This window comes from Macaca nemestrina, chromosome 1, assembly GCF_043159975.1.
Source record: "Macaca nemestrina isolate mMacNem1 chromosome 1, mMacNem.hap1, whole genome shotgun sequence".
NCBI classification, from domain to species: Eukaryota; Metazoa; Chordata; class Mammalia; order Primates; family Cercopithecidae; genus Macaca; species Macaca nemestrina.
The window spans coordinates 35,112,539-35,133,422 of record NC_092125.1 but is presented as its reverse complement, the minus strand read 5'-3'; the positions used below and the strand labels follow the sequence as shown (position 1 = coordinate 35,133,422).

At 42.6% G+C, this 20,884-nt stretch overlaps 1 long non-coding RNA gene across 1 annotated transcript in view; it reads left to right on the top strand.

The window, feature by feature from the left end:
- The first annotated feature begins 706 nt into the window (after positions 1-706).
- The window catches only part of LOC139357702 (uncharacterized), a 66,396-nt gene continuing 46,218 nt past the window's right edge, over positions 707-20,884 (top strand). The window contains exons 1-3 of the long non-coding RNA XR_011611304.1: positions 707-792; positions 2,353-2,451; positions 11,730-12,330. This is a non-coding gene — a long non-coding RNA (uncharacterized lncRNA). The remainder of the gene's footprint in view (positions 793-2,352; positions 2,452-11,729; positions 12,331-20,884) is intronic.

Here is a 20,884-nt window from a genome sequence, read left to right as displayed (position 1 = left end):
GGATCTGGAGAAGGGACAGAAGCAGAGATGTTTTCCTTTTCTTTTCTTTTTGAAGGAAGATGGGAGCAGGTTCAAAGCTGGGGACATGACATGGAAAATCAACGTGTTTAGAAAGAATGTGGATGGAAAGGAGAAAGAGGCTGTGAGTGTAGTCATGATCTGAGAGGGAGTGCGAGTGTTGGATCGGTGTGTGAGGCTGGTTTCTCCTGCAAGTTGCACGCTGAGAGAGCCATTGTAAAGACACAGGAGCATGAACAGGGAGGTGGGTGGGTGTCAGGGAAGGAGCTTGTGGAAGAGCATTTAAGAGAAGGCAAGGAATAGAGTTGGATTTGTGTGTGTGTCCTGTGTGGGTGTTGGGAGGGATGGAAAATTGAAGGACAGGGAAACTGGGAAGGCATTAATTGCTTGCTGCTGCCTGTTCCGTAACCTGACCATAAACACAGTTTCTCCATCAGGCTTTTTAATGGACTCTTGAGGTGAACCGTGTGGCTCTGTGCCCTGTCAGGAGTGATGGTATTGAGGCAGACAGCCCTGGGGCTCTGCTTTCCCCCTGCAGTTCATCATGTCTGAATTTAGAAGGGAATTGTTTGGACAAGCCTGTTAAGTGAATGTTTTTCCAGCATTAGTAGGAGAGCTTACAGAGCTCCCATTGGATGGAAACAGCATCTAACCACCCCGAGCTATGCTGGGAGAGAAAATTTATATAATAACATTCACACAGCATCTTTCCTTTGCTTCTTTGGTTTCCTGCATTCCGATTGGTGGAAGGCATCTGTCCAAGCCTCTGCTCAGGTAGAACTCAGCCTGCATCTATCTCCTAAATTGTTCCAAAAGCATGAGACCTATCTGGGCACTCTAATTTGGTTCTGTTTCAGCAAGATTCACCTGTGTGTGTGTGTGTGTGTGTGTGTGTGTGTGTGTGTGTGTGTGTGTGTGCGCGCGCGCGCGCGCGCGCACGCGCGCGCACATGTGCATACACAAGCGTGTAGTAAGCGAAGAGCGGGGAATCCTGTTTATGAGCTCTCCCAGCAGCAATTGTTATGGGAAAGTAAGTGTTCAAGGAAAATGATCTGTATGCATTTTTTGCTTCTCTTTGTAGGAGCTACCCCAAGCCACAGCAATCCCAGATCCTGGAATATTACCAGTTATTCTGTCTCCAGTTTGTTTCCAGCAGAAAGCACTGGGGAAACCAAAGTAATAATAATAATGAGAATTACCCAAGCTTGAGTTTCATAGGAAAAAAAGGCTAAATCTTAAATAGTTTTGGGATCTATTCATTGGGAAGGGGAGGAGGAAGGTAATGGGGAAGGAGGTTAGCTACCCACCTAAGGTAAAAAAAAAAAAAGTGCTGGGATTCTTTTGTGTCTCAGAGCAGTCCTCTCTGAGGCTGCCTTGCCTGAGGCATCTGCACACCTCAGAAGCAGGGAGGCCTGGAAGGTGATGCCCACACCAGAGCTGGAGAGGAATCTTCTCTGCCAGTAGAGAAGGTGGGGCCAAGGAGAGAAATTGTTGCCGTGGCCAAAAGCGTTCCTGGGTTCTGTCTGCCCCATTAACTCTGTGGAGGGAGGGATTCGGTGGCAGCCAGTGCAGGTGTGAACACTCAAGTCATCACTTGGAAAATTGGGCCCCGGAGGCAGGAGCTGCCAGCTGCTCAGTGATGGGCTCTCATGCATTCCAAGTCTGGGTTGTGCCCAGCATCCCTACCCCACTCCCCTTTCCCTTTCCCGGCAGTGTACGCGGCCCCCCACTGCCATCTCCCTCCCTCCGATCCTTTGCAGTTTCCCATGTAATTTGCTTGTAACAAGCCTCATAAAGTTTGATCGTGCTTGCTAGGACTGAAGACACATGAGTGGAATGAGCTCATGTTTCTGGCAATGGAGCACTAGGGTTAATGCGAGTCCCAGAGGGAGCTGCTTGCCTGGGCTTTTTCAGGAATGGGAGGCAATTTAACAACCTTCAGACTTTCAAAGTGTCAGAAAAGTAAAACCTGACATGCTTTTGGTGGGCTATATATTCCTGTTCTCTGAATTCTTATGGTTAATCAGCCCCCTTTTACTAGTCCAACCCCCTCTCTCCTCTGCCCCCATCTCCTGGGATTTCTGAATTACCATAAGACAAAATGTGTATTATCATCTCACTTCCCTGAACTATTGGGCCCATCCAGTGTTTCACTATCTCTTCAGTCACTCTCCACGCCCCCAACCACTCCCACATCTCTTCCCAGTCATCATCAAAACCCTCCTCTTCCTTCCCTTCTAAGACTACTTCTTACCTCCTCCTTCCGTACTCCCTCCTCCTCTTCTCCCTCCTCTTTTTATTTATCCGTCTGTCTCCCTCTCACTTCCTTTGCAGTTTTCTGAACCTCTGCCATAGGGTTTATTGGCTTGGCATCTCAGTGGTGCATGGACAGATGGACGGAGACCATAGCAATAGAGTAGGCAATTTCCCAAGGTGAGTTAAAAAGCTTTGTTCTTGATTCTTCCAATCCACTCAAGGTGCTTATTAATTTAACAAACATGTATGGAGCACCATTATGTACAGCCACCATGTTAAACATGAAGACTGTCTTTACTGTATACCTTGGAACTTGCTTGGATCACCATGGCCATGATTACTGACATTGTGTTTTTGCAAATAGTGCCGTTATTAATAACTACATTTGCAGGCTTCTTAAATAACTTTCTATATATTATTCAAATAAATGCATCTTTATGGGATACCTTATTTGTGTCAAACATTATGCTGAGCATTGGGAATATAAATTGTCTTCATAGGGCTTTAAAAATTTCTGGAATAGCCAGGTCCAGAGGTGTTCCTTGGCTAACCCAAGGTTACAGAGCTCATGAGTAGACAGCCGTGATTTTTTCAGTCAAAGCTAATGCTCTTTCTTTAGCATAGTTTCTCAAACTTATTCATTGAAATCACTCGGGAAACCAAAGCATACTGATATCTGGGTCCCACTTCTACAGATGCTGGTTTCATTGATATGGGTATGGCCTGGGCTCAAGATTTTTAAAAGTTTCCCCAAACGATTCTAATATGCAGCAAAGTCTAGAGTCTAGAGTACTTCCTAAGCTGTGCCGTCTGGTATTATATTCTGTTGTTTTCATGCTCTGTTTGCACATGAATCAACCCTGTTTCCTCTGTGAGACTGTAAACCATTTGGGTATGCAACTGTGTATCTTACATTTTCTATATGGCCCATAAGGCTTACACGATGCCGAATGCACCGTAAAGTATTTGTTGGATTAGTACGAGTATTATAACAAGTGAAAGGTGGGTTTGGTGTCAGGGAAGGCTAGCAAAGGGGTTCCTGGCCCCTCAACCAATGGCTGTGGGCCTGCGCCATTTTTCCTGACAACTCTTAAAGACATCACCCAGGAGAATGCCTCTCCTATAAACCTCAAACGAGCTCCTTGACTTTCACTCTCTCTCCATGTTTTCCACTTTAATCTCCTACAAGATTCTTTTCCCTATGACATTTTTCTCTCCATTTTAACGACAATTTTGCAAACTGCAAACAGATACCAGGTTGACTTTCCAAAACCCTTCCCTCCTTTCAGTGCTGAAACCTAGAAGCCAGGCTTTGCCACCAGACTGAGCAGGATCCAGGCCTTCTGCCTTTCCACTTTGCCCAGGCAGCTGAAGCCAGGTTCTTAGCAGATTTAAAAGCCTTCAAAGGAAGATGGCCAGGCCAGTTAGGGAATGGGATTAGAGTATTTAGCTCAGATCAACACAAAGGATTATTTCTGAGCAATACTCCTCACTTCAATGATCTTGGATCTAAAATATATAAAGTGAAATAGCTCCACCTCCCAAAATGTAGAGAGTTGTGAGAAGATGCGAGTGGAGAGGCTAGGATATTTACTTTTTGTTTGTTTGTTTGTTTAGACTGAGTTTCACTCTTGTTGCCCAGGCTGGAGTACAATGGCACGATCTCGGTTCACTGCAACCTCTGCCTCCTGGGTTCAAGCGATTCTCCTGCCTCAGCCTCCTGAGTAGCTGGGATTACAGGCATGCACCACCACGCCTAGCTGATTTTATATTTTTAGTAGAAATAGGGTTTCTTCATGTTGGTCAGGCTGGTCTCGAACTCCCGACCTCAGGTGATCCACCTGCCTCAGCCTCCCCAAGTGCTGGGATTACAGGCATGAGCCACTGTGCCCGGGGGGATCTTTACTTTTTAGAAGCAGTTTAAAAGGATTCATTCATTCATCCATCCATTAATTCATCCATTTAATTAATCAGTTAACATTTACTGAATCCTTTTGAACAAGTGCCAAAGCTAGAAATAGAGATGGATAGGGCATAAACTTTGCCTTCAGGAGATCCCAGTTTAATAAGGGAGAAAGACATGCATATAAACAAACACACCTGTGAGTTAAGTGCTTCGATGGAGCACAGAGGGAAGGTTCCTACCCTGCTGGAGGGAAGGGAATCAAGGTAGTTAAAAAGGTTTTCTGGGAGAAAGTGAAGTGGGAGGTTAGAATTGAAAGAGAGGTAAGCATTGGCCAGGTGAGAGTGTACAGAGGACAGTGCAGGGCCCCTCCTGCTGTGAACACACAGAGCTGCATCTGATGCAGTGGGTTGTGGGGGGTGGGGACAGCAAGAGGACATGATGGGGAGGCCGGCCAGTAGCACCTCAGGAAAGGCCTCATGAGACAGTCTTGGGAGTTGGGGCTTCAGTCTGATGACGTGTCACACCCCAGACTTAGGGAAGTGACTGGGCCAGCCTCTGCTGCTGCATCACTTCTGCCACTAAGCATTTGGGGTATGAGGGTGGCACCAAAACAATGGTGCAGGCACTCAGCTGATTGCCAGGTGGCCATGCCACCATTTCCTATGAAGACACTCTAGTTGAGGGTTCAAGGACATTTCCCCCATTGTGTTGAACTTGTCTGCAATAAAAGAGAAATCATTGGCAATTTCTGATTGGGTGTTATATGCTCTTTGAGAACTGCAGTTAGGCAGCAGGCTACAGATACACTGATATATTTTCAACAAGGACTCACCAAGAAAAACAAAACTCATGTTCCCAAAGGCACCTGCTGTATCTGCTTTCTCTTGATGTCAGAGATTTTTGTAGATGAAATGTTCCATATCTTCATTTCTTAAAGTCCCACCCAAAACATGAGGCAGTTGTTCTCTCACTTACTCTGCAGATCCAACAAGCTATTACTCTCCTCAGTCTCTTTTTAGCAGAATGAGTGCAAAAAACATGCCAGAGCTGAAGCCAGAAAAGACCCCACTGAATAGGTCTTTGTTTGCCTTTTTTTATCACTATTATGCCAGCCTCCAGAAATTCCATGAGTTCTGTTTGCTGAGGGCCTTGAGTTCTCAATAAAGCTGAATTTGCAGAAGCCCCAAGGGAATTCGGCGGCCCTCACCTCATACCCAGGGACAGGCCTGACTTTCTCATTCCTTTAAATAGATATGTTTTTTTAATGAGAACTCTGTTGAGTTTTCAGAGAAGGTAAAAAAACTTATTTCTGTTCATTCTGGGTAAACTACTAATCTAACTTTTTCCAAATACTGTCCGTTGCAAGATGATCGTTTTCAATTGTAGGGGAAGAAATCTGTGCCTGAATAAGGGAAAGGATTTGGGGGTCAGAAGAATCAGGCTCATGAAAAGCAGCAGGGACTTTGCAGGTTTTATCATTACTCAACCAGGGAGGCAGGTAAAAGCATCCCCATTTCACAAATGAGGATATAGAAACTCAGGTAATTTGAATAATTTGCCCAGGATCATAGAGGTGGAAAGTAGCAGAACTGGGTCCTGCAGGTCTGCACACGGGGCAGACTCCTAAGTAATATCTGTGGATTTGAAATTCCATGGGCAAATTTAGCTGGAAGAAGAGAAGACCTTCTCTGATTAATTTGGGAGAGTGATTAATGAGGGATGTAAAATTTGATAAAAAGAATATGCCATCAGATTTGCAAAGTGCTTTTCTATTTTGAAGAACCTTTCACAGATTTATCTAATAGGATAGAAGGACCAAGCAGAGGAGACCGAGCAAGAGGTTTTATATTGATTTTTTTAGGCAAGGAAGCTGCAGCTTGACAAGATCCTTTAATGAATTAGTGACAGACTAGGGGAGGAGCCCAGTCTGCTGGCACCTTGGTCAGAGGCCTTAACATGACCGTTTGTGCTTCGCAAGCTCTGACGTGCTTCAAAAATTAATGCAGATTTCCAGATAGCACCCCAAATCTACCATATCACCATTTCTGGAAATGGGCCATGGGATCTATATTTTTAAAAAACTCTCTAGGTAATTTTTCCTGACATCAAAGTTTGTGAACACTTGTACTAATGTGTGTGTGTGTGTGTGTGTGTGTGTCACTTTGACTTTGTGGGTTGGAAGAGCTAGTTCCCTTACATATTCCCCATAAACAACCTCTAGTCAATTGGTATCCTTATAAGCTAAAAAATTTGTTCTCGAAGAGAGATTAGAAAATACTCTCATTTTTAACAAGCCTCACTGTTAGGAAGTTCTTCCTTGTATCTAACTACAGTATTTCTTTATTCAATTTTTTTTTCATTGTCTTAATAGGAATAGAGAACACGCAATCACTATCCTTCATGTAATACTGGTCTCTATAATTGAAAGAAATTTATATATCTTTCTTCAGAATTCTCTGCCTCACACTAAATTCTCTGTCCTTTTAGCACCAGAGTTATGAAATATTTTTAGACTGAAGCAGTTCTGAGTTATGGACCCTGAGGACAGCATCACAGGGAAATTCTAAAGAGATCCTTTCTTTCCTGTGTGACATATTTGAAATAAATATTATTAAAGATTCACATTGATTTCACTTAAGAATGGAAACATGTATTTTCAATTTCCTCTTGCTGCCCTACATTTCAGTTTTTAAAAAATCTAACCTACAGTTATGAGGCACATAAAAACTAATAGGATATTTTTTTAAAGTCACCAATCGTAATGATATTGTACTTATGCAAATCAATGAAAGCAATTGACTCCTTTTACTCATTACTCAATCAAGATTTACAGCTGCCTAGTATGTTGGGGGAAAGATTGGTTACCACAGGCTCACAGTTTTTTCACCTGTCTGCAGCTTCCCCCCTCCACCCTGCCTTATAAGAAAGACTCCGTAGAGGGGAGAAAACTGCTTTCTCCTCCTCTGACCTTTGTTCCCCATCCTCACCAAACATTGTTTCTTTTTCCAAATCCCCGAAAGGTAATTCCAGTTTGGGCCTAAGGAGATGATTCATGTGTATATTTTCTCATGCTATAAAAGATTATAGAATGTCCATAGAAAAGAACAAAATGAAACAGTTTGGGAGATATGACAAGGTTAACAGAAAGAAGCAAAGGTCTCTGAACACGGTCAAGCCACTTTGACAAGACCCTCCTCTCTTAGGACTTGGCTAATGTTGGCTCCCTTGTTCTGTGACACTTCTAGTCCTATAGGGGACTGGGACTCTCGACTCTAAAGGGAAATTGTCACATTGTTTAAAGTTTATTAAACGTATGCAGTAGGGCTAGATTCAATATGCAATCAAATTCCAAGTTTTGAATCCAGTCAAGAAATGGATAGCTAGTTTATTTACTTTGGTTCTACTTTCTTCTTTACTTTGTAGAAAAAAAATGAAACATTTAGAGACAGCCAACAAAAACATAAAATCAGCTGAGAAGGTGTTGAGGCCAGTGTACTTTCTTCCTAGCTCGACCATAGGACCTTACACGAGGCAGTTATTCAGCAAAGACCTAAACCGCGGTGGAGATGGATGGAATGACATTAGCACGTGGGATTGGCACGCACAGTAAGTGCCTGTCAGCAGGAAATATGTACAGACAGTGTGCTTTATGACCCACAGACACCACTCTTCCCATCGCCAGCCAGCTTCGTCTGGAAAGACCGTTTTGTCTGATGTCCTGAATGTCCCATACAAAAGAGCTTGTTTTGTTCTTAAAGCATCATTTCCTTACTCGAGGTTTTTGGCTGCCAATGCATAAAATCTACAAAGAAAAACAATAAGCCATGTCTGGGAAAGACATCAATAGCAACACCTTCCTCTGGCCCAGGGGATCAAGGTAGTAGAGGAAGACAAGACAGAGACAGCCAAGCCCTTTCCCTTGCAGCCAAAAAACAAATGTGATTTGCAGATGCCTTGGCCAGTGATGTCCATTTGGCCCAGAATTGCCTCTATTTGCTTCACAGTCAACCTCGCACATGCTCTGATGGAAACAACAAAGACTCTCTCTTCTGTCCTACCCTGACCTGAGTACATACATACTTAAGAGAGAGTCTGAGTATACATACTTGGTTAGGCAAATTAGACATTCCTCTATCCCCATAGGAAGCCTCGTGAAGGGAAGATGCTCACACGCCCCTTCAACTCAGTAAGTCTTTATTGAGAACCAAGGTTATATTTTACAGAAAGAGCTAGATAATTCAAAGGCAGTTTCTTCAAAATAAGATATCAATAAAAATCATCCTTACTCCATTTCTTCCTAGAATGCTAAATCAAATAAAGGGCAAAACTAGGAGAGTCCTGGACTTCCTTAGACTGTAAATTGATGAGATATTATTTGTGCAGGTATCCGTCCTGCTTTCTTGTATTCACAGAAATACACTTGGGAGGTCTCCCCAAATGCTGGCCTCATCACAAGACATCTCCATGGGCTACCTCACTGCCTTTTTCATGGTCTTCCTGCCTTTCTTACCCTGCCATCCTCACCTCCTGTATTCTTGTTGTCTAGGAGCTGACTCTCCCTCCTTAGACCTGATCCCCAAGCATGATTCCCATGGGGACCTGACTTTCTGCTTGGTTTTCCACCAGTGTAATTGGAATTTAGATATTGATGACTGTCAATAGCAGTTCACGGTATCCTTCCCAGATATGTATTCCTTAGAAACTTTTGTTGATGTTCACACTCTGAAGAATGTCAGTGGTGGACATGCCAAGTAAGAGGTTAGCCCCAGAGGAGTCTACACGCAAATCATGGTCAGGGGTTCTCATTTCCACAAAGAACCCTGGATCCTGAGGACTCTTCTTCAGGAGGGTGCCCTACCTGCAATTCCTTCTTTCAATCCAATTCAACGAGTGTTTGGCTAGTGGTAATGGAAACATGAGTTCAGTTTACCACTGACCTGAGTACTACAGAGGAACTAAAAATGAATGCTTCATTTTCTCCAGGGTCCCTGTTGGTACACATAAGATTTAAAGGCATATGAAACAGTCATGAAGCAGCAGGACAAAGCTCATAACTGGGCACTAAACTTTAGGGCAGAGTTGACAATGCTATAGAGGTCAGGGAAGCCAATGTGGATAGCTGTTCTGGAAGGCTGAGTGGGTTTGGGGTGAGCAGGGAGAAGGAGAAGGCCACTTGTGGTATGGTGACTGTGCTGGGCAATAGAAATCAGAGTTAACCTAAAGCTGATGCTCTGAGCCATCTCTAAGTACTAAGGGAAAGGCTACCTCTTTTGAATTTTGCTTTTCCCCCTCTGAAGACTCCCAAGGAGAAGATGTGGCAAGATGACACTTGTCCGTGCACAGCCAGTCAATATAGACCGTGCCAGTGATGTTAAAACCTGGTTCTCTAGCCACAGCGCATGTAAATACCTGTCAAAAACTTGGGAAGTGAAACATTTCCAATTGATAAAGAGCCCAAGGTCACGAGTTCAATCCCGGGACAGCCAGTCAGCTTTGCCTGTTTCTCACTCTGAGTTTGTGCTGCTAACTCTAGGCCAACTCTTCCATGTTGGTCATAAGAATCCTGGATAAGAACATAAATGAAATAGGAGATATCTGCCACCACCACTGAAAAAATCCACAGCTGAGTACTGGATATTTTGTTGGCAGTCTCAGAGGGTTTCATTTGTTTGTTTGTGTTTGTTTCTTATAGAACACATCATTAAAATACACTCGAAGTAGCAATATAGCATAGTGGCTGGGTGTAGGCACTAGAGGCAATTACCTGGGTTAGAAAAGTAGGGATGATGATGAAAAGAATACTTTCATAGGATTGTTGTGAAAAATACGAGGTGACACCTTAGAAGAGTTATAAGAGCACCTTGAAGCATATTGAATGTGTGATAAATATCAAGTCATCATTATGATGATGGCCATTATCGATCCAGAGTGGATGTTAGAGGGCATCTAGTTGAATACTATAATTTTACAAAGAAGGAAACTGAATTCTCAAGAGGTAAAATGAGTTGCTGAAAGTCACGCACAGAATGGGTACTAATACTCTGGTCTCCTGACTCTAAAAGAAATGCTTCATTTTATGTGTTGTCTTCACCCTTAACAAAGCACATTCACACACATTATCCCCAAACTCTCCCTGTTGCACCATGTTGCCTCTCCAAACCGAATCACAGAAACATTTTTCAGGCACCCGAGTATAAGAGTTTCACAGGTGAGTCCCAGAAAGAGGTGTTTGTGTAAAAAGATGAGGGAAGAGCACAGAAAGGCCACATTCCAACAGTGCAGCTGATGAATGTGAGGCCTTCAAGGCTGTGGCAAAGCTTTATTCCATTATTAATTTGATGCTGTGTTAAATTGGCCATTTTATGATCAGTAGAGAGAGTTCCTTCAGGGGGACCTGCACTATCTTCCATGAGCCCAACTGTCCCAACCAGCTGTCAAGACGATGCCTGTTCCTCTTTCCTGATTAGGAGCAGGAGACCATAATGAAACTAGGTTTGCTCCATTTCTTCTTTCTTGAAGAATTTAGCCTTGTCTTTGGGAAATAATATCTGCTTATCTTTAGTGACTTGAAGCCTACCTCTCCTTCTATCTTTGTCCCCTACCCAAATCAGCCCACCTTACACCGATGACTAAAGAGCTGTTGTGTTACAGTCATCCACTCAGTGGTGTGCTGTTGGCTGGTGCACCTGCCTGTCTTGCCTGAGCATGAAACTCCTTTAGAGTTCCGTTTTTCTTGAAGCAAGATAAAGAAAGGCATGTCTCACTAGAACTCCTCTGAGGAAGACCACTGTGTGTTGTTTGATGTATCACTTGGGTTGGTGGGATGGGACCACAAATGTATGTTATGTTAAATAACAGTAGCCTGATGGAGTATTCAGGTTAGGGGCAAAATTAATTGGGACAATAAAGGAGCCAAAGACTAACTTGGGGTGTAGGATCCTGGAGGGAGACTACGGTGAAAATACAAGAAGCTATATTGGCTGCAAAACTGTGAAATACGTTGCTGTGGGATGTGCGATGTAAACTATCTTTTCTGTTTTTCTTATGATTCTTCAGTAAATCCATTAACAAAGCATGAACTTTTTCTTTTAAAAAACAGTGAAGAGGCCAATATTGATGTATAATCTGGTAAAGAGAAGATGAGGACATTCTATGTGGTTGGTGGGTAGCAGGCAACAGGAGGGAGAGTGGGTAAAAAATGTACTGCAGTATCCAGTGACCACCTGAAGAGCAGAAGGTTTCTTTCTACCAATAACCAGCTAATTCTTGGAAGGAATGGTCCGCCCTTCAAATTCCCTACTTTTATAAACATTTTTCTTTCTTCTTTTTGTTTGCTAGATATGTGTTATAAAATGAACTATGTCTCCTTACCCCAATTCATAGGTTGAAGCTCTAACCCCCAATGTGATTAAATTTGGAAACAGGACCACTGGAGAGGTAATTAGGGACAAATGAGGTCATAAGGATGGAGCTCTAATCCAATAGGACTGGTGTTCTTATAAAAAGAGGAAGAGATTCCAGACCTCTTTCTCTCTCCACTCACACACAGAGAAAAAGGTCATACAAAGACACAGTGAGAAGGCAGCTCCCTGAAAGCCACGAAGAGAGGCCTCAGCAGAAACCAACTCTGCCGGCATGTTGATCTTGAACTTCCAGCCTTCAGAACCGTGAGAAAATAAATTTGTGTTGTTTAAGCTACCCAGCCTGTAGTATTTTGTTATAGAAGCCCAAGCTGATTAATAAAATGTGTTGCTCCATTAAAAGAGCTCTCTCTTCTTCACAGTTGGATATGACTTTATATTAACTTTTCTTGCATGTGATTTTGCCTAGAATGCTGCACCAGTCAGTGGCCCCTCCTATTGTAAAAAAACAATCTCTTATATAAGCTTACTTATTTGGTAGACAGGCTGGTTTTCAAATGTGCTGTGGTTTCACCCTCTCTCAGTGTTTTTATCAGAGTACAGCCAGAGGAGCAGAACCAATGGGAAGTAAGTGTGTGTTTGTGTGTGTGTGTGTGTGTGTGCGCGCACGCATGCGCCCCAAGTCCACAGAGTAAACATTCATGAAGGAAGGATCCAGAGGTAATAGAGTTGCAGCTCCAACTGTTGCGTCATGCCAATGAGGTCAATCAGCAGATCTGCAACAATGAGGTGAGTGTGGAGGCCCCAGAATGTAGAAATATTTGATAATTTATTTCTCCTCTGTTGCTTGGAATCTTTCATACTCAAGGAGAGCTTAGTCCCTCTTTAAATCCACCTGATTGAGTCAGGTCTACCCATGATAATCTTTCTTTTTATCAACTCAAACTCAACTGATTGGGACTTTAATTGTACCCACAAAATTTCTTTGTAGTGGCACCTAGAATAGCATTTGATTGAATAATTGGGAGAAGGTTATATGTATTACAGATTGGCTGCTGTTCCTCTTTGATACTTCCATTCTCTTGAAAGAATCTCCCCGGAATCCCACCTTAACCAGAAACATGCCAGAAAGGGGATTCTGGGGAATATAGGTTAGCTTAGCCTTGTTAACACATCAGAAAGCCATGACAGTGTCCAATACTCACATATATCATTGTGATTCACTCTCAAGCTTTTACTCCACAAAACATGTAGGGCTGATCTGTTAAAAAACAAACAAACAAACAAACAAACAAACAAAACTCTTTCCTGACTTTCATGGAAAAGGCTGCCAGGCTTTAGAGAAGACACATTCTCTTTTTCTTCCTTTAGTTGTCCTCCATGGGTTTAAATCCTTCTCGTTTCACCTTGTCAGTCTTTGTTTCTGTTTGCTTGAATGTCATAGGAAGGAAAGAGCTACACTCTTATTTCTGTGGTTTGCTTGGTTGTAGTTCTTTCATTATAAACTGAGGAGGAATGATGTTTTTACTACTTACAAGCTGTGTGAAGTTGGGCCAATCCCTTACACCTCCAGTGCTCAAAGAATAATCACCTCTTAGGTTTGCTCTGTAGGTTAAATGACCAAATGTATGTAAAGCACTGTGCAGGCTGCCTGAACACTGTAGGAGTTTGAAAAGTGATAGCATATCATAATTATCATCATCAATATTATTATTTTCTCTAATTCTTTAAATATAATAAAGAGTAAGTTATTTACCCAGACCCAGAGCTACCCCAAATCAGAATTGATATCAATTGATACGCTTTTCACCCTACCTAATCTCAAGTTTCTTGCTACCTTAAGACATTTATTCAGAGAGGCTTCTAATTGCTATTAGCCTTCATCATTTTCTCAAATATATTGCCTACAGCATTGGCAGCAGCAATAATAAATATAATAACAACTCCATGAAACCTCATGTGTGCTAAAGGATCCAAAGACAATCTGAACAGCAGGAAAGAAAGTTTCTTCCTATCAATTAATGGGAAGCCAAGTCTAATTTGCCACCTGCACAGCACTTTTGAACCTGTCAGGGACAAAGGAAGCCAGTGAACCTTCATCTTGTCACTAGTCTTCTTGGGGACTGCTCTCTAAAGCAAATGAAAATAGCATTCATTAGAGTAAAAAATAGAACGCCTGTGTCAGCCCCCTATGTTCTCTTCCTAGGTAGAAACAGAGTCCATCATTGTCAGTGAGGAGGTGGCTCACAAAGCCCTCTGGACCTTTGCATTCATCTCCTGCTGCTGGAGAATGAACATTTCCTTAAACTCTTTTGAAATGTTTAGAATGTTAACTCATCAGTTCCCCTGTGACTTGTGAGTCAAGAGACATTAGAAATATTAAAAGAGTTCTACTGTTTCACAGTCTAACTCTGAAAATGCTGGAAAGGCTAAGATAAATTCCAGGTGAAAAAGATAAGACTTCTGAGAATTTTTTGGCTCCCCTGAATCATCTAGGATAACAATAAAAACATGTATACAATCTATTGCTAGTGTATTCGTTGGTTTAAAAACTTATACAAATAAAAACAAACACACAAACTCCTTCCCCATAGTATGTACTAATACTTCAAAATTGAATTTCTTTTCAACTGGTACTTTGCTTACAATTAGGGATGCTGCCACTAAATGGCAGTATGCAAGATAAGGCCATGAAGTTAAAAAATGTGGACGATAACTTATTCAATAATTAATTCAACATATTTAGTAGAACTACCATGTGCCAGAAACGTTGAAAACAATACTACTTGCACCTTGATAATTTTGCCTTAGATGAAAGTAAGCATATATTTATTGCTACTTTTATGTAGAAACCTTATACTATCAACTTCTAATTCATTGATGATGTACCTAATCAGAAATTACTAGCTATTGTAGAACATTTCTCACAAATTATGCTAATCTAATTCTCATCTTATCCTCATACCTTGATTAAAATTACCTCCTCCTTTGTTATGAACTCTGAATCCCACCTTGGCATGGCTCCACTGCACTGTCACCTCACTTTGGAGCCTTTTTGCCACAGCAGCCACTCTGGGGGTTTTCCTTCCTTGCCAGAGATCCAGAGACTTCTTTTCCTTCATCCCAATTATTATTGATCTACATGCCCTGTTTGGAGCTTTGAGCTATTGTGCAAGGCTCAGGGACATCCAAGTGTTCCCTCTGCTCCCTCCTACCCACATTTAGCCCACCCCATCTCAGAGTGAAGAAGAGATGCTATTAATGGATGAAAGTTGAGGGGATTTTTTTGGGTCCAGATGCTGAGATAGTCTCTTTCTCTCTTTAGGGATGATATTTCCTTTGAGGTCCTCTCTTTTACATGATTTCAGTTAAAGAGGTCTGGGACTGCTCTGAGAAGGCCTGGAGTTACCCAACTCCAAGTTGGCTTACCCAACTTCTATTTTAGGCACAGGGGTACTTAGGCTCTCATTCCTTGGAAGTTTTCCAGAGAAGAGTGACTGAAGGTCAGAATCCTGAGTCCTGATTGTGTCTCTAGTTGTTTATTAACAAAGACCCAGCTTCCTTTTGAATTAGAGGAACAGATTTCATTTGTCTTTTAAATCCCTGGGTCTCAGCTCTGTTCTTCCTGAGAGCTCTGTGTCTTCTCTCCTATAGGCTAGAATGGCACACAGGGAGTAGGAAAAGTCACATAACTGAGCCTCAAGACCACTTCCCCTGCAATTATGACAGTTTTCTCTGCCATCCATTTTTTTTCTTGAGAAGTCCTTCAGATTTCTTTCTTTCTGATCAATACTTTATTTGCAGTCAGTGATTCAGGTTGCCTGTAGCATCAGCTTCAGTTTATGCATATCATCAGACATACATTCTCTTTTCAAGAATTGTTTTCCATAAGCCTTGTATCTCTTACCACAGAACATTTTTAAACAACATTTATAACCAGAAGATTTAATAAGTCTTAATAGATAGAAGATTTAAAGTATTTTTGTCAGATCAGATTGTCATGTTAAGGACATTTTATTGAATCTAGGCATTTATTATAAGATAATTTCTCAACATATATTATCTCTCATATAGTCATACATATATACACATACATATACACATATATGTTATACATATATATGCATATGTGCATATACTATACATAAATACATAATACATTATATATGTGTGTATATATTGTTTTTTCCTATTTGTAATATAGGACATAACAGGACTATGCTCAGTTCAGAAGATATCAGGATAAAGAGATTAAAATCAAGGCAAAATCGAAAAACATAATAGAATATATTTTTCTTGCCACACTTTCTCCAGGTGTAGGGCATAAACTCAACAAGTAGTTTAGGACTTTCTAAACATTACTAGACATACCATATGGGCCCACTTGTGTTTCAAATCAGAATATTACATACAAGCACCCACTTAAGTCCCTGGGCTGCCCATGTCAATCCAAGGCAGCTGAGGGTAAAAAGAATGAGATTTTTCTGAAATCCAGGAAAGTCTACTGTTAACATGATATTGTGTCCAGAATTGGTTCCTTCTGGTGGGTTCTTGGTCTTGCTGACTTCAAGAATGAAGCTGCAGACCCTCACGGTGAGTATTACAGTTCTTAAAGATGGTGTGTCCGGAGTTTTTTCCTTCAGATGTTCAGATGTGTCTGGAGTTTCTTCCTTCCAGTGGTTTAGTGGTCTCACTGACTTCAGGAGTGAAGCCGCAGACCTTCACAGTGAATGTTACAGCTCATAAAGGTAGTGCAGACACAAAGAGTGAGCAGCAGCAAGATTTATTGTGAAGAGCAAAAGAGCAAAGCTTCCACAGCGTGGAAGGGGATCGAAGCAGGTTGCCGCTGCTGGCTCAGGTGGCCAACTTTTATTCCCTTATTTTGGCCCTGCCCACATCCTGCTGATTGGTCCATTTTACAGAGAGCTGATTGGGTCATTTTACAGAGTGCTGATTGGTGTGTTTACAATCCTAGACACAGAGTGCTGATTGGTGCATTTTTACGGATGGCTGATTGGTGCATTTACAATCCTTTAGCTAGCCACAGAGCGCTGATTGGTGCGTTTTTACAGAATGCTGATTGGTGCATTTACAATCCTTCAGCTAGACACAGAGTGCTGATTGGTGCATTTTTACAGAGTGCTGATTGGTGCATTTACAATCCTCTAGCTAGACAGAAAAGTTCTCCAAGTCCCCACTCAACCCAGAAAGTCCAGCCGGCTTTACCTCTCAAACCCCCTCTAAACAGGACACCCCCAACTGCTGTTGGGAATTGGGCAATGACCACTCTAGCTACTTCCTGCTGGATAGGGGTGAAGAAGGGGCCCTGCAGTTGTAGTGTCCTCCAGAGGGGAACTCTTTAGGCCAGTGAAAGGGCCAGCAGGTCGGTCCAAGAGTCCTCGGTAGACATTGTTGAGCTCATTTGGGGTTTCATTTGTAAGACCATCTGTAGCTTGATGGCCTCGATCCTAGAGGAAACAAATTTGACAAGGAGGTTAAAAATATAGGGCCCAAAAGTGAGTAATAGCAAGATGGCTGTCATAGGACCTAGAAAGGGGGAAGCCATGTCGCCCAACTCCAGAGGTTGGTATGAGTTTGGAGGGCATTGTCTAATTTCAGAGGCCCTTTCCTGTAAATGCCAGGTGGCATCTCATATTATCCCTGACTGGTTAGTGTAAAAACAACACTCTTCCCCAAGAAGGTGCAGAGTCCTCCTTTCTCAGCAGTGAGGAGGTCTAGGCCTTGGCGGTTTTGGTAGCGAACTTAACTGTTGTTGAAAACCTGTAGTCCCAGCTACTCAGGAGGCTGAGGCAGGAGAATCACTTGAACCTGAGAAGCAGAGGTTGCAGTAAGCTGAGATCATGCCACTGCACTCAAGTCTGGGTGACAGAGCAAGACTCTGTCTCAAAAACAAAAAAGAAAAGAAAACCTTGTAAGTTTGGGATTTCAATTATTCTTTGCTATTAATAAGACCTCATTCAGTCCATATTAACTTAGGATTGGTATAGATGTCTCCTTGTGATTCTGTAAGTACTTTAAGGTTTGGCTGAGTGCAAACAGCTCACAAGTTTGAGCAGACTAATTATTAGGCAATTTTCCTAACTGCTTCTACAAGAGTTCCCTTATCACTTACTGAATACCTATTGTGTCTTTTTCCTTTAATCACCTGGGAGGAACCATCTATCCTCCTGTCCTGAAGGGAGTTCCTCCTAGGTGTGGTCGGACCTTTGTATGGTAATTAATTAAAATTTAGATCCCCTGTTAGGAAACCTGCTGGGTTAAGTATTTTTGACAGGAAGGCTCTGAGTTGTCAGTGGCCTCAGTGCTTTCAGGCTATGCCCTTGTTTACACTGACAACAAGGTGGTATTGGAGTGTTATAGGGTTACAGAGAAGACCTTCAATTATCAATTATAGGTTTTAAATTTACCCTGGCTTTTAAAGGAATAGGGTACACTATTTTTTCTTTATTACTTCTATGTCTTTCTCTCTCTTTGACTTCTTCTTTGTCCTCTCTCTTTCTCCTTTTCTGACTCCCTCTTTGTCTGTCTCTTCCTCTCTTTCTTTCACTTTCTGTCTCTCTTTCTCTCTCTCTCTCTCTCTGACTCCCTCTTTGTCTCTGTTTCTTCCTCTCTCTCTCTCTCTCTCCCTCTGACTTTCTGTCTCTTTCTGTCTTTCCTTTCTGCTGGTCTTTCCCTGCCTCTGCCAGCCACTTATGCTGCTGTTCTCCGCTCTCCTTCCCCTTTTTAATGGCTTCGGCAGTGTAAGACTGCCACCTCCTTGGGTTTTTGCACTGTGTGCAGTAACTCCATGATTTCCTTGTGGTATTTAATGGGGGTTGCCCCAGAGGTTAGAAACTCCCTTTTTTTCCATATTGCAGCATGGGCATGTGGGATTAGATACGCATACTCGCTATCTGTATACACATTTATTCTTTTTCCCTTTCCCAGTTCTAAGGCTCAGGTAAGTGACACTAGTTCTGCTAACTGAGCATTGGTCCCTGGGGGAAGAAGTTTACTTTCAAGTACAGTTACATCACTAACTATGGCACAACCTGCCCTTCGTATCCCATTTTCCACAAATGAACTTTCATCGGTATATAGGTTAAGGTCAGGATTAGCTAAGGGGACTTCTAAGAGATCATCTCGGGTGGCATAAGTCTGAACTATAATTTGTTGGCAGTAATGCTCGATTGGTTCCCCATCCTCTGGGAGAAAAGTGGCAGGGTTGAGGGCTACACAAGTACTTTGTACGAGTATTTGAAGCACCGTTCCCTCAAGGAGTAGCACCTGGTATCTAAGCAGGCGGCTGTCTGATAGACATAAACTTCCTTTGGCCCCTAGTATGCCATTTACATCATGAATAGTCCAGACAGTGAGATCCTTTCCTTATACCCTCTGACACTAAGACAGCCACTGCCGCAACTACCTGTAAACAGTGAGGCCAGCTTTTTGTTATTATATCAATTTCCTTACTTAGTTATGCCACAGGTGGTGGGGTTGTCCCACGAGTCTGAGTAAAGACCCCAAGAGCCATTCCTGCTCTCTCTGTGACGTATAAAGAGAAGTTTCATCCTGTGGGAAGGCTTAAGGCTGGAGCTTGAGTTTGTTCCTTCCAATGCCCAGACTTCAGGGTTGATTCCCTCCTCAAGCAGGGGACAACAAATGGGTAACTTGTTCCCCATATTCATGTAGATAATAGCTCCAGCTTTGGCTAATATGTCCCTCCCTAATAAGGGTATGGGACTTTCAGGCATAACAAGAAAGGCATGTGAAAAGAGCAAAGTCTCCCAATTACAACTGTGGAGGTGGGAGAAATACCTGGTTACAGGCCATCTCAGGGTTCCTCGGATGGTAACAGACCTTGAGGACAGCTATCCATGACAGGATATTAACACTGAGAAGGCCACGCCAGTGTCCAGGAGGAAGTCAATTTCCTGGCCCTTAATGGTTAAACATACCCGGGGCTCAGTGAGGGTGATGACATGAGCTGGCACTTGTCCCGGGCACCCTCAGTCCTGTTGTTGGATCATCTGGTTGGGGGCTTCTGGCCCAGAGAACCTTTGTCCTCTGGGGCAGTGTGCCTTCCAGTGATTTCCTCAGCATAGTGGACATGGGTGAGAGGGCAGCTTGTTTCTTGTTGGACAACCTTTTTTAAAGTGTCCTTGCAAACCACACTGGTAACAACTCCTACTGGGTGATTGGCCTGCTCCATTTTCTGTTCTCTGAACCACCAAAGGTGTTTGTCTGAGGGCCATGACTAAGTCTGCGGTCTTTCTCTGATCTTGCTTTTCCCTTTTGGCCTGTTCCTCTTGGTCCCTATTATAGAACACTGAGGTTGCCAGGTTTGATAATGCCTCCAGATTTTGTTCAGGGCCCAGGGCTTGCTTTTGGAGCTTCCTCCTGATATCTGTGACTGATTGGGTAATAAACTTATCTTTTAGGATCAATTGACCCTCGAGGGAGTCAGGTGACAGGGGACTATATTTTCTTAAGGCCTCCCATAGCCGCTCAAGGAAGGCAGAAGGATTTTCTTCCTTTCCCTGAGTTATGGTAGACATCACTGAATAATTCGTGGGCTTTTTCCTAATTTTCCTTACTCCTTCTAGAACACAGGTCAGCAGATGTTTATGACTCCAGTCCCCATGATCTGAGTCTAGATCCCAGTGGGGATCCGTACTGGGGACGGCTTGCTGACTGGTCGGGAATTTGTCCCTTTCTTTGGCTGTCATTCTATCATTTACTTGACTAAGATACCAGGTATCTCCAGACTCTCAGGCTGCAGCTAAAGCCTCATTCTTTTCATTAAAGGCCAGGGTTTGATCTAATAACATGACATCTCTCCAAGTGAGGTCAAAGGTTTGCCTTAGACTCTGTAGACATCTGTATACCCATCAAGATCATCTGAAAACTTCCCCAGATCTACCTTGATCTGCTTTAGATCAGAGAGGGAGAAGGGGACATGTACCCAGGTTGGGCCAAATTCCCCTTCCCCTACAGCTTGAAGGGGACATAACCAATAGCCCGGGGGTTTTTGTGGTCCTTCGGAAATTTCTTTGCTTGTTTCCTTCTGCGTGGGGGAGATTAGAGGAGGCTTATCATTAATAGGAAGGGGAGGTATAGGGAGGCTAGGATATGGGGATAAACTGAGAGGTCCTCCTGTGGGATGTAAATTGCAAGCTTTGTATAGTTGTATATTCTCCTTCAATGAAAAGAAAGCTTGGATATAAGGTATTTCACTCCATTTGCCTTCCTTCTTACAGAAAATGTCAAGCTGCAGGATAGTATTGTAATTTATACTTCCCTCAGGTAGCCATTTTCCCCATTAGAGAGAGAATATTGGCAC